Here is a 10000-nt window from a genome sequence, read left to right on the forward strand (position 1 = left end):
GGAAGTCGGAATCCGCTAAGGAGTGTGTAACAACTCACCTGCCGAAGCAACTAGCCCTGAAAATGGATGGCGCTGAAGCGTCGCGCCTATACTCCACCGTCAGTGGTATGTGTGAAGCGGGGCAATTTATTGTCCTCTATGAAGCTCTGACGAGTAGGAGGGTCGCGACGGTGTGCGCAGAAGGGTCTGGGCGTGAGCCTGCCTGGAGCCGCCGTCGGCGCAGATCTTGGTGGTAGTAGCAAATACTCCAGCGAGGCCCTGGAGGACTGACGTGGAGAAGGGTTTCGTGTGAACAGCCGTTGCACACGAGTCAGTCGATCCTAAGCCCTAAGAGAAATCCTATGTAGATGAGGTGTCCTAAGACGTTAAACACTTGTAAAAAAAACGCAGCTATTTTATTATTTTTTTTATTATTATATAAATCGCAGCATATTTTGTTATTATATACATGCACAAAAAACACCCATTGGGCGAAAGGGAATCCGGTTTCTATTCCGGAACCCGGCAGCGGAACCGCATACCATTCGGGCCCTCGTAAGAGTGTTCGTCGGGGTAACCCAAAATGACCTGGAGACGCCGTCGGGAGATCCGGGGAGAGTTTTCTTTTCTGTATAAGCGTTCGAGTTCCCTGGAAACCTCTAGCAGGGAGATAGGGTTTGGAACGCGAAGAGCACCGCAGTTGCGGCGGTGTCCGGATCATCCCCTCGGACCTTGAAAATCCAGGAGAGGGCCACGTGGAGGTGTCGCGCCGGTTCGTACCCATATCCGCAGCAGGTCTCCAAGGTAAAGAGCCTCTAGTCGATAGATTAATGTAGGTAAGGGAAGTCGGCAAATTGGATCCGTAACTTCGGGATAAGGATTGGCTCTGAGGAGCGGGGCGTGTCGGGCTTGGTCGGGAAGCGGGTCTGGCTGACGTGCCGGGCCTGGGCGAGGTGAACGGCTCTCGTGGCTGGGATCCGAGCTCGGTCCCGTGCCTTGGCCTCCCGCGGGACGGTGATGCGTAATATAGACCTCTTGTTAGGTCCATTAGCCTCTCCCGTCCTAGTCGCACAGGTACCTCCTCGTGGTTCCCGACGGTAACGTGATGTATTGTTTGGACCTGTCCATTCAGTGCATTGCGGCTAAATTCTGTGCGACACGACGTGCTGCCTAGCAGTAATGAGCCGCTGTAAGGGTGCAGCCCACCCAAATGGCCTGCCTTCGCGCTAATGTGGCGGCGGCTCTAGTCACTTTGAGGGAGGCATGTTATGGGTCATGGGGTTGCCACCCCCATGGCTCTATTGTCGTAGGCCCGAAAAATCAAAAGAAAGATTATGGGTCAAGTGACCCATTGTCGGCGGGCCCTCGGGCCACTCGGATCGCCGACCCTACGACAGCGGCCACAGTGGATCGGAGTGTCTGTCCGACGACCTCCAGAAATAAACCCAACCAGTCCAGTAACGACGCACAACATCTTGCGTCACGGGGGGCACTACATCCATGTCCCCATTGTTCGCGATCCTTTCCCACTTCCATCGGGTTAGGGGTCCATGTGAGGAGGGCTCATCCGGACGAGGCCAACCAACGAGTGCAGGTGGCCGTAAAGAAGGTTAGGTGGACTCAGGAAGAGACTGAGATGGTGGCGGCGGCTGAGGCGCTTGCGAGTGTGCAGGGCAACGTCAAATTTATGAACGAACATCTGCTGACGGTCTTCGACAATAAATTCAGTCTTGATCGACTGAAGGGCCTCAGAAAGAAATTGACGTATAAAGCTCTTGTTACACAGAAGATCGGTGTATGCCGCGAGCGTGGAACTGCCGTTGAGTCTCAACCTTCAACCCCCAGTGTCACTCAACATCATGACACAAGTCATCGACAGGCGGATTCGCCTACTCCTGTTCAGGAGCACTCTGCGTCGGCACAGCAACATCAGTGCCAATATATTGACGCTATCCGTAAGCTGATTGATCCGGCCGAAAGGGTGAAATCCCATGAAGCGGAGGAACTCGTAAGTCTTGCGAGAACGGTTCTTAATCGAGAACCAATAACACCGAGTGCTTGTTGTCGATGGCTTCAACGAGTCTTTCCGACGCCTTCTGCGAAAGTAAAGGAGCGGAGAACGCCACTGCTCCGGCCACCTAAAGCTGCACCTGCCGGGCCCGTGCCGGGGTGGAGACTGAGGAGAAGGGAGTATGCGGCCATGCAGGAACTCTGGAAGAAGGACATGTCTCGCGCGGCCAGGCTTGTACTGGATGGCCCGGTGCAGGCTCAAACACCAACCGTTGGCGAGATGGTGGAGTACTGGACACCTATGCTCACCAGTCCTTCTGTCCCCATTGAACACCTTCATCCAGTTCAGGAAAGGGAGGACCTGCATTGGATCGCTGAGCCGGTTCGTGGCCATGAGATCCAGGCCAATGAGATCCCGCTCTCCTCGGCATCGGGTCTCGATAACATCTCGAGCAGGCAATGGAGGAGTGTGCCAGTAGTTCTAAGAACCTTATTTTATAATGTCATCCTTGCGGTAGGGGCATTTCCATCTGAGCTCCTCATCAGCAGGACGGTATTTATCCCTAAGAAGGACGGAAGCTCAACACCATCCGAGTTCCGTCCTATAAGTGTGGCTTCAGTCGTCGTTCGTCAGCTGCATAAAATCTTGGCGGTGAGATTGGCAAAAGCCGGTCTCATCGATGAGCGGCAACGAGGAGTACACGATGGCTGTGCTGAGAACGTTCTTGTACTATCAACTGCCCTTCGTGACGCACGGAGCTGCTTAAAGCAGCTTCACGTTGTGTCCTTAGATGTGGCCAAGGCGTTTGACAGCGTTAGTCACCATGCCATAACATCGGCACTAAGGGGATTGGGACTCCCGGAGCTCTTTGTGAGGTACATAACAGCGACGTACCATAATAGCCGAACCGTGCTTCAGGTCCGTGGAGAGACATCGGATCCGATCCGGGTAGCGAGGGGTGTGCGGCAGGGCGATCCCTTGTCGTCCCTGCTATTCTCGATCGTCATGGACCGGGTGATAAGGGTGTTACCCGAGGAGGTCGGCTATGTTATCAGGGAGCAAAGGGTCAATATACTGGCGTATGCGGATGACCTGATCTTGTTCGCGTCCTCCGTTTCAGGAATGCAGGGCATGCTTCGAACGGCTGAGGAAGAGGCACGAAAGTACGGGTTGGAATTCAACTCCGATAAATGTCTGGCTATGTCCATCCAGATCGCTGGTAAAGAAAAGAAGTACAAGATACTCTCCGCCAGCAAATTTGAGGTCAACGGTCGGTCTATAAAACAACTGGGACCTACCGAGGGCTTCCGATATCTGGGCATTAAGATCTCGCCAATGGGTATTGAAAAACCTGGGGGCAAGCTAGACAGAGAGTTGGCCAATATCACCAAGGCGCCACTCAAGCCTCAACAGCGCCTCAAGATCTTGCGCTGTTTCCTCATTCCGCGTTTTTATCACCAGCTGGTTTTGACAAGATGCCCACTTAAAATCTTGAAGGCATTAGATAAACAGACGCGGCTGGCCGTTCGAAGGTGGTTGCGTCTGCCCAAAGATGTACCACTTGGGTATTTCCACGCCAGTTGCAGGGAGGGTGGACTTGGCATCCCCGCGTTTCGAACATCGATACCGGGTATGATGCACGCCAGGTTAACATCAATGGCGAGGTCCTCCTGTGCGGCTGCAAGAGATGCCTCCCAACATCCGGCGGTGGTGGCAGCGGTTCGACGGGCGGAGAGTGCTCTGACTATCCAAGGTCGGGCGCTCTTTCGACCTGAGGATCGTGCCAAATACTGGGCATCTTTACTCCATCAGTCTAACGATGGAGGAGAATTGCGTGAGGCTGCTAAAGTCATCGATAGCAGCTCTTGGGTTGACGCCTGTTCTGCGGGGATCCCCGGCAGGGATTACGTGCAATATCACCATGTACGTATTAACGCCCTGCCCACCAGAGTAAGAACATCAAGAGGCCGTCGTGGGAATGGGGCTCCTGTGTTGTGTCGTGCTGGGTGCGCCGTAACGGAGACGGCGGCACACATAGTGCAGGGATGTCATCGGACTCATGGGGGTCGAATACTCAGACACGATGCCATATGCCGAATCGTAGCATTTGGTCTGAGGCAGAGTGGGTGGAGGGTTAGGGAGAATCCGCATTATGTCCTGCAGTCGGGTCTGCAGAAGCCTGATTTGGTGGCCTTTAAGGATGGAGCTGTCAGGGTCATCGACAGCCAGGTCGTTAGCGGTGCGACGTCGCTTAATGATGCACATGCGAGGAAGGTCGCTAAATACGACACCCCGCTGTTAAGGCATCGCGTCGCCCAGGAATTTGGGGTTTTGGCGGGGGCTGTTAGAGTGACGTCGGTCACCATCTCCTGGCGCGGCGTGTGGGCATCGCTCTCGGCTGAATCGATCTCCGCACTAGGACTCAAAGGGCTCTTAAGATCAATAACTACGAGGGCCCTTCAGGGATCGCACACGAACTGGACAAGATGGAATAAGATGACAAACAACATCTGTCATCCGGGTAATAGGGAGGGCGTTGGGTGATCGCCCGATTCACGGCCACTGTAATGGGCAACCTGGGCCCCAACATCGCAAATTCGGCACCAGGAAATAAAGCCGTCCTCCGCCATAACATCTAGGCGTGAGAAGAGAGAGGTTTTTAGTGGGTATAAGGAATCCCACACTACCACGTCGAAGAATTCCGTGGTGTCTATAAAAGATTTTCCTCTCTATAAAAAAAAAAAAAAAAAAATAGCCAAATGCCTCGTCATCTAATTAGTGACGCGCATGAATGGATTAACGAGATTCCCATCTGTCCCTATCTAGGGAACTGCCGCCAGGTGTCGTAGCGAGTGTACGCGTCGTCACGCCGTGCTCCGTGTTACATCGATAAAAAGTGGTTAAATCAGCCGTAAAAATTATAAACAGTGCATTAGAGTGAAGTGCTAGTGGAGAGGATCAGTTCGTGATATAAATTGTGGAAATCGGTTCGAAATTGACAAAATTATAGCGAGTGAAAGTTGACATACGGATCGCCACGTGTTTTGACACGCCGGTGTTCGGGGTCCGATTCCGGCGAAAATAGAGACCGTATTGCAAATCTGATTACGTCAGAATTAATTGCTAGCGATAGCGGTTAATTTGACGTATCGCAAGTGTAAATCGGTGCAGAACTGTGGAAGTGGAAAAATCGTCCAATACATCGAGAAACAACGTACTGCCACCTCGAACTTCGAGACGCCGCCGTCGGCGTGGGCTGGCGCTGCAGTCGCGGTGTTGAGCATTCTGATTGGCTGTCGCCGGGCCGTAACAAGCTTGGAGTTTCCAGTCTACAGAGAGCATCACCGCTGCTGCCAACCTCGTAAATTTTACTAGGGTTGGCGACAGTGAACTCCCCGGGCCGAAATAACTCATCGAGTTTCCGCCACGGACTTGGGCGAACATCAGTGCGCGAAATTCGAAAGTGAATGGACAACAACAATCAGTATCCGGGCAATTGTTTAAACAATTGTTTGAACGATTTGTTTGGACAATTGTAAACAATTTTTAACAACTTTCGGACAATTTTACAAATAATTTAATAACTTTTTTTTGCGCGAAATTCGAAAGTGAATGGACAACAACAATCAGTATCCGGGCAATTGTTTAAACAATTGTTTGAACGATTTGTTTGGACAATTGTAAACAATTTTTAACAACTTTCGGACAATTTTACAAATAATTTAATAACTTTTTTTGCGCGAAATTCGAAAGTGAATGGACAACAACAAACAGTATCCGGGCAATTGTTTAAATAATTGTTAAACAATTTGTTTAGACAATTTTAAACAATCTTTAACAACTTTTGGACAATTTTTTTTTTTTTTATAAATAATTTTAATTAATAATTTTTTTTTTTTTTTTTTTTTTTTTTTTTTTTTTTTTTTTTTTTTTTTTTTTTTTTTTTTTTTTTTTTTTTTTTTTTTTTTTTTTTTTTTTTTTTTTTTTTTTTTTTTTTTCTTCTCCAACGGTGAGGGCGGTGTACTAGCCCCGACATGGAGGTTGCCTCTTCGGGTGACGGTCGCCGCATGAAGAAGAGGGTACTCTCGGACACTGACTCCGAGACCGTTGTCACCTCCGACCAGACCTTCCGGCCGCCAATGGAGACCACCCGGAAGAAGACAAAGAAGAAAAGGAAGGACAAACAACCGACCCAGGTCCAGACACCGGATCGTTCGCCGGACAAAGCGTCAGAGGAGGACACCAATGTCGTCGCGTTCAGGGCAAGCGCGGCCAAGGCGTACCGGCAGCTCATACAGACCATCACGTTGCCGCAGAACGAGATCCCGCCCTCCGTAGTGCATGCCCTGTGCACGCAGGCTACCAAGTTGCACGACTACCTGGTAAAAACGCTTGTGTATTCCAGTAAGCTGGAGGGATGCCTTGATGAAGCCGAGCTGCAGACAAAGGCGCACTCGCGCTCCTGCCAGGCCCTCCAGGAGCAAGCCGCCGCCGTCGCCGTCGCCGCTGCCGCCACCACAAGGAAGCCCCCCACGTACGCGGAGCGGGTTGGGGTCAAGTCGGCGATTGCCGCGAGGTCAACCCAAAAGCAGGACCCGCCGAATGTCGTAATCATAACACCGACGGACCAGACGAAGTACGACGACAGCGACAAGACCAAAGAGGCCGTCTTCCAACTGGTGTCCCCAAGGTCCCATGGCCTCCGGATCAAGGGAGTCCGGAAGACCCAGGGCTCCGGCGTCGCCCTGGTCACGGCCAATAGGTCCGATGTCGCCACTCTCATGGCCGACGACAAGCTCCGGGCCGCTGGACTGGTCGTGGCCCCTGCGCCGAAGAGGAGCCCCAGGATCATCATCTTCGACGTTCCCCGGACCCAAGACGATAAGGAAATCATCGCGGACGTAGCCGATCAAAACCTCGGGAAGGAAGAGGCCGCCGTGGTCAAGAGGGAGATGAGCCTGGTGTTCAAGAGTGGAGACAAGGCCAGAGACAGGTGCAACCTGGTGTTTGAAGTCTCCAGACGCGCCCGCGACCTCCTGGTGCCCAAGGAGAGGCTTTACATCGGCTGGAGCTGCTGTCGAGTCCAGGACCACCTCACTGTTACGAGATGCTACAAGTGTCAGGGCTTCGGACACCCAGCTAAATTCTGCAGGGCAGAAAGGGAGGTCTGCGGCCACTGCGCCGAAGCGGGGCACAATTTCAAGGAGTGCCCGAAGAAGGACAGGCAGGCCACTTGCGCCAACTGCTCAAGGGCAGGAAAGAGCTCCACACACTGTGTCACGAGCAAAGACTGCCCTGCATACATCACAGCCATAAATCTGTCGCTCACACGCACGGATTATGGTTATTAAGCCCCACACCAAAAGCATCCCGGGCATCACGATCATGCAACATAACATGAGGTGCTCGCGTCTAGTGTCGCTGGAGGTCGACAAACTGATGGCGGACAGGCGCATCGACATCCTCCTGGCACAGGAGCCCTACTGCGTCAGGGGAAGACTCGTGGGCATTAACTCCTCAGCCACGATCATCACCGGGGCGAGGGACGGAGCGAGGGCCATGGCAGCTGTCGTTGTGCGTAACCCCAACATAGCGGCGCTCAAGATTGCGCACCTCAGTGACGAGCACTGTGCCTGTGCGGAGATCACCGGCCCCTTTGGCCGCCTGTACGTGGCCTCGGCCTACTTCCAGTGCTCGGACAGCGTGGTCCCGTACCTGGAGAGAGTGGACAGACTGGTAGCCCAGCTTCCGGGACAGAAATTGGTTCTGGGGGCCGACGTGAACGCCAAGTCCGCCCTCTGGCACTCCCAGGAACATCCACCGCACCGGACTGACGAGAGGGGCGAGCTTCTCGAGGAGAGGATCGCACAGTGGGGCCTAACGGTCCTGAACGAGCCTGGTGCCCCGCCTACCTACAGGTCCCACAGGGGCGCCTCAAATATTGACGTCACGCTCGCCTCGGGCGGGGTCCTTCCGATGGTCAGGGACTGGGGCGTCAGGGAGGGATGGACTGCCAGCGACCACGCTGTCATCCTACTACGTCTAGGACCTGACGAGATCGTCCCGAGCCGCGGGCGGGACGGGAGGTTCAACGTCGCCGCCGCCGACTGGAAGCGCTATCGGGGCGCCCTGGCCGAGCTGAGGAGGGGCCTGGACCTGACTGGATGGCTGAGCACCGACCTTGGAATTGCGCGGGCCGTCCGTGCGATACAGGACCTGGTGATCGCGGCATGCAGGGCCGTGATGAGGACCAAGACGCTCCGTGCAAGAACCGCCCCTTGGTGGACCCCCGAGCTCAACAGAGCGAAGAGGGCCACGTACTCGGCCAGAAAGCGTTACCAGCGGGAGACCAACCCGGACCTGAGGTCCGAGAAGAGAGCGACCTACCTGCGGGTTAGGCGCTCGTACCAGGACTCGGTCCACGAGGCGAAAAAGGCAAGCTGGCGGTCTTTCGTCACCGACGCTGGGAACCGCGACCCCTGGGGCGTGGTTTACAAGCTTTGCACGAGGAGGTTCACCCCGGACATGGCCCTGGCAACCACGGGCGCGACAGACGTCGCCCCAACATGGGGAGCTGCCGCGAGGGCCCTCCTTGACGCCCTCGTGCCGGACGACACCCCGGACACCACTCGGGAGCAGGAGCACCGGCGCGCCGAGGTGCTCGCCCCTGCAACAGCGCCGGACACGCCCCCGTTCACGGAGGGGGAGCTTTGGGTCGCGGTCTCGGGCATGAGGAACGGTAAGGCCCCCGGCATCGATGGTATTGAGGTGGAGGTCCTCAAGGCTTCGTACGAGATCATTCGCGGTGACCTCCTGGAGGTTTACAACGCGTGCCTCCGGCGAGGAGTCTTCCCCGAGCAGTGGAAGATCGGCTCCATTCGCGCCCTCCTAAAGGGACCTGGCAGGGACGCTGGTGACCCGGCGTCGTATCGGCCGATTTGCCTCCTGCCGGTGCTGGGGAAGTGCTTCGAGAGGCTCCTCCTTAAGAGGCTCGAGCCTGTGCTGCTGGACCCCCTACACGCGAGTGCGGACCAGTACGGATTCAGGGCCGGGAGGTCGACGACGGACGCCATACTGGGAATGAGAGGACTGGTCGCTGCCTCGGGTCGGAAGTATGTCCTGGCGCTCCTCTTCGACATCAGGGGGGCCTTTGACAATGTCTGGTGGCCCAGTGTCCTGCACCACCTCAGGGTCAGGTCCTGCCCGCGGAACCTTTATGCGGTGCTTGCGGACTGCCTCCGGGACCGCTCGGCGGTTCTCATCGGCAGGCACGAGCGGGTCAGCAAGGCGGCCACTAAGGGATGCCCCCAGGGCTCAATCCTGGGACCGGGACTATGGAACCTGGTCTTCGATGACCTGCTCCGGGAGCTGCGGAGCGCCGGGACCGGATTCGTGGCGTATGCTGATGACCTGCTGGTCATAGTCGACGGGGACAGCCGCGCCCACCTTGAGCGTGCCGGTCAGGCGATCGCGACCACCATCGAGGAGTGGTGCACAAGGGAGAAACTCGCGCTGTCCCCCGGCAAGTCCGAGATGATTCTGTTCAGGGGTTCGCTGGATGTCAGGAGGCCGCCGACCATCAGGGTCGGGGGAAAGCAGGTGCGCATGGTCAGGTCCGTCCGGTACCTCGGCGTGCATTTCGACGAGCGTCTGAGGGTCGCCACACACGCCAGGGCTATTAGGACCAAGACTATGGAAAAATTCGGCGCCTTGCTTGCCGTGGCCAGGCGGGACTGGGGCCTTAAACTCAGGTGCACGCTCACCCTCTACCGGGGTCTCTTCGTCCCCATCGCGACGTACGCGGCCGCGGCGTGGAGGGACCTTCTCACCGTGAGGGACAGGATGGAGTTGGCCAGGGCCCAACGACTCGTTCTGCTCAGGATGGCTTCGGCATACAGGACTGTGTCGACGGACGCGCTTCCGGTTCTGCTGGGCGTCCCCCCCATCGACCTGAAAATCAAGGAGGCCGATTGCAGGTACAGGCTGCGGCGCGGTTTGGACACGGCCTCG

The 10000-nt window shown here is 55.5% G+C and overlaps 1 pseudogene; it reads left to right on the plus strand.

The window, feature by feature from the left end:
* Positions 1-10000, plus strand: part of LOC143262758 (large subunit ribosomal RNA) — a 13992-nt pseudogene that overhangs the window by 1653 nt on the left and 2339 nt on the right.

Source organism: Megalopta genalis, unplaced genomic scaffold (genome assembly GCF_051020955.1).
Source record: "Megalopta genalis isolate 19385.01 unplaced genomic scaffold, iyMegGena1_principal scaffold0218, whole genome shotgun sequence".
Classification (NCBI taxonomy): domain Eukaryota; kingdom Metazoa; phylum Arthropoda; class Insecta; order Hymenoptera; family Halictidae; genus Megalopta; species Megalopta genalis.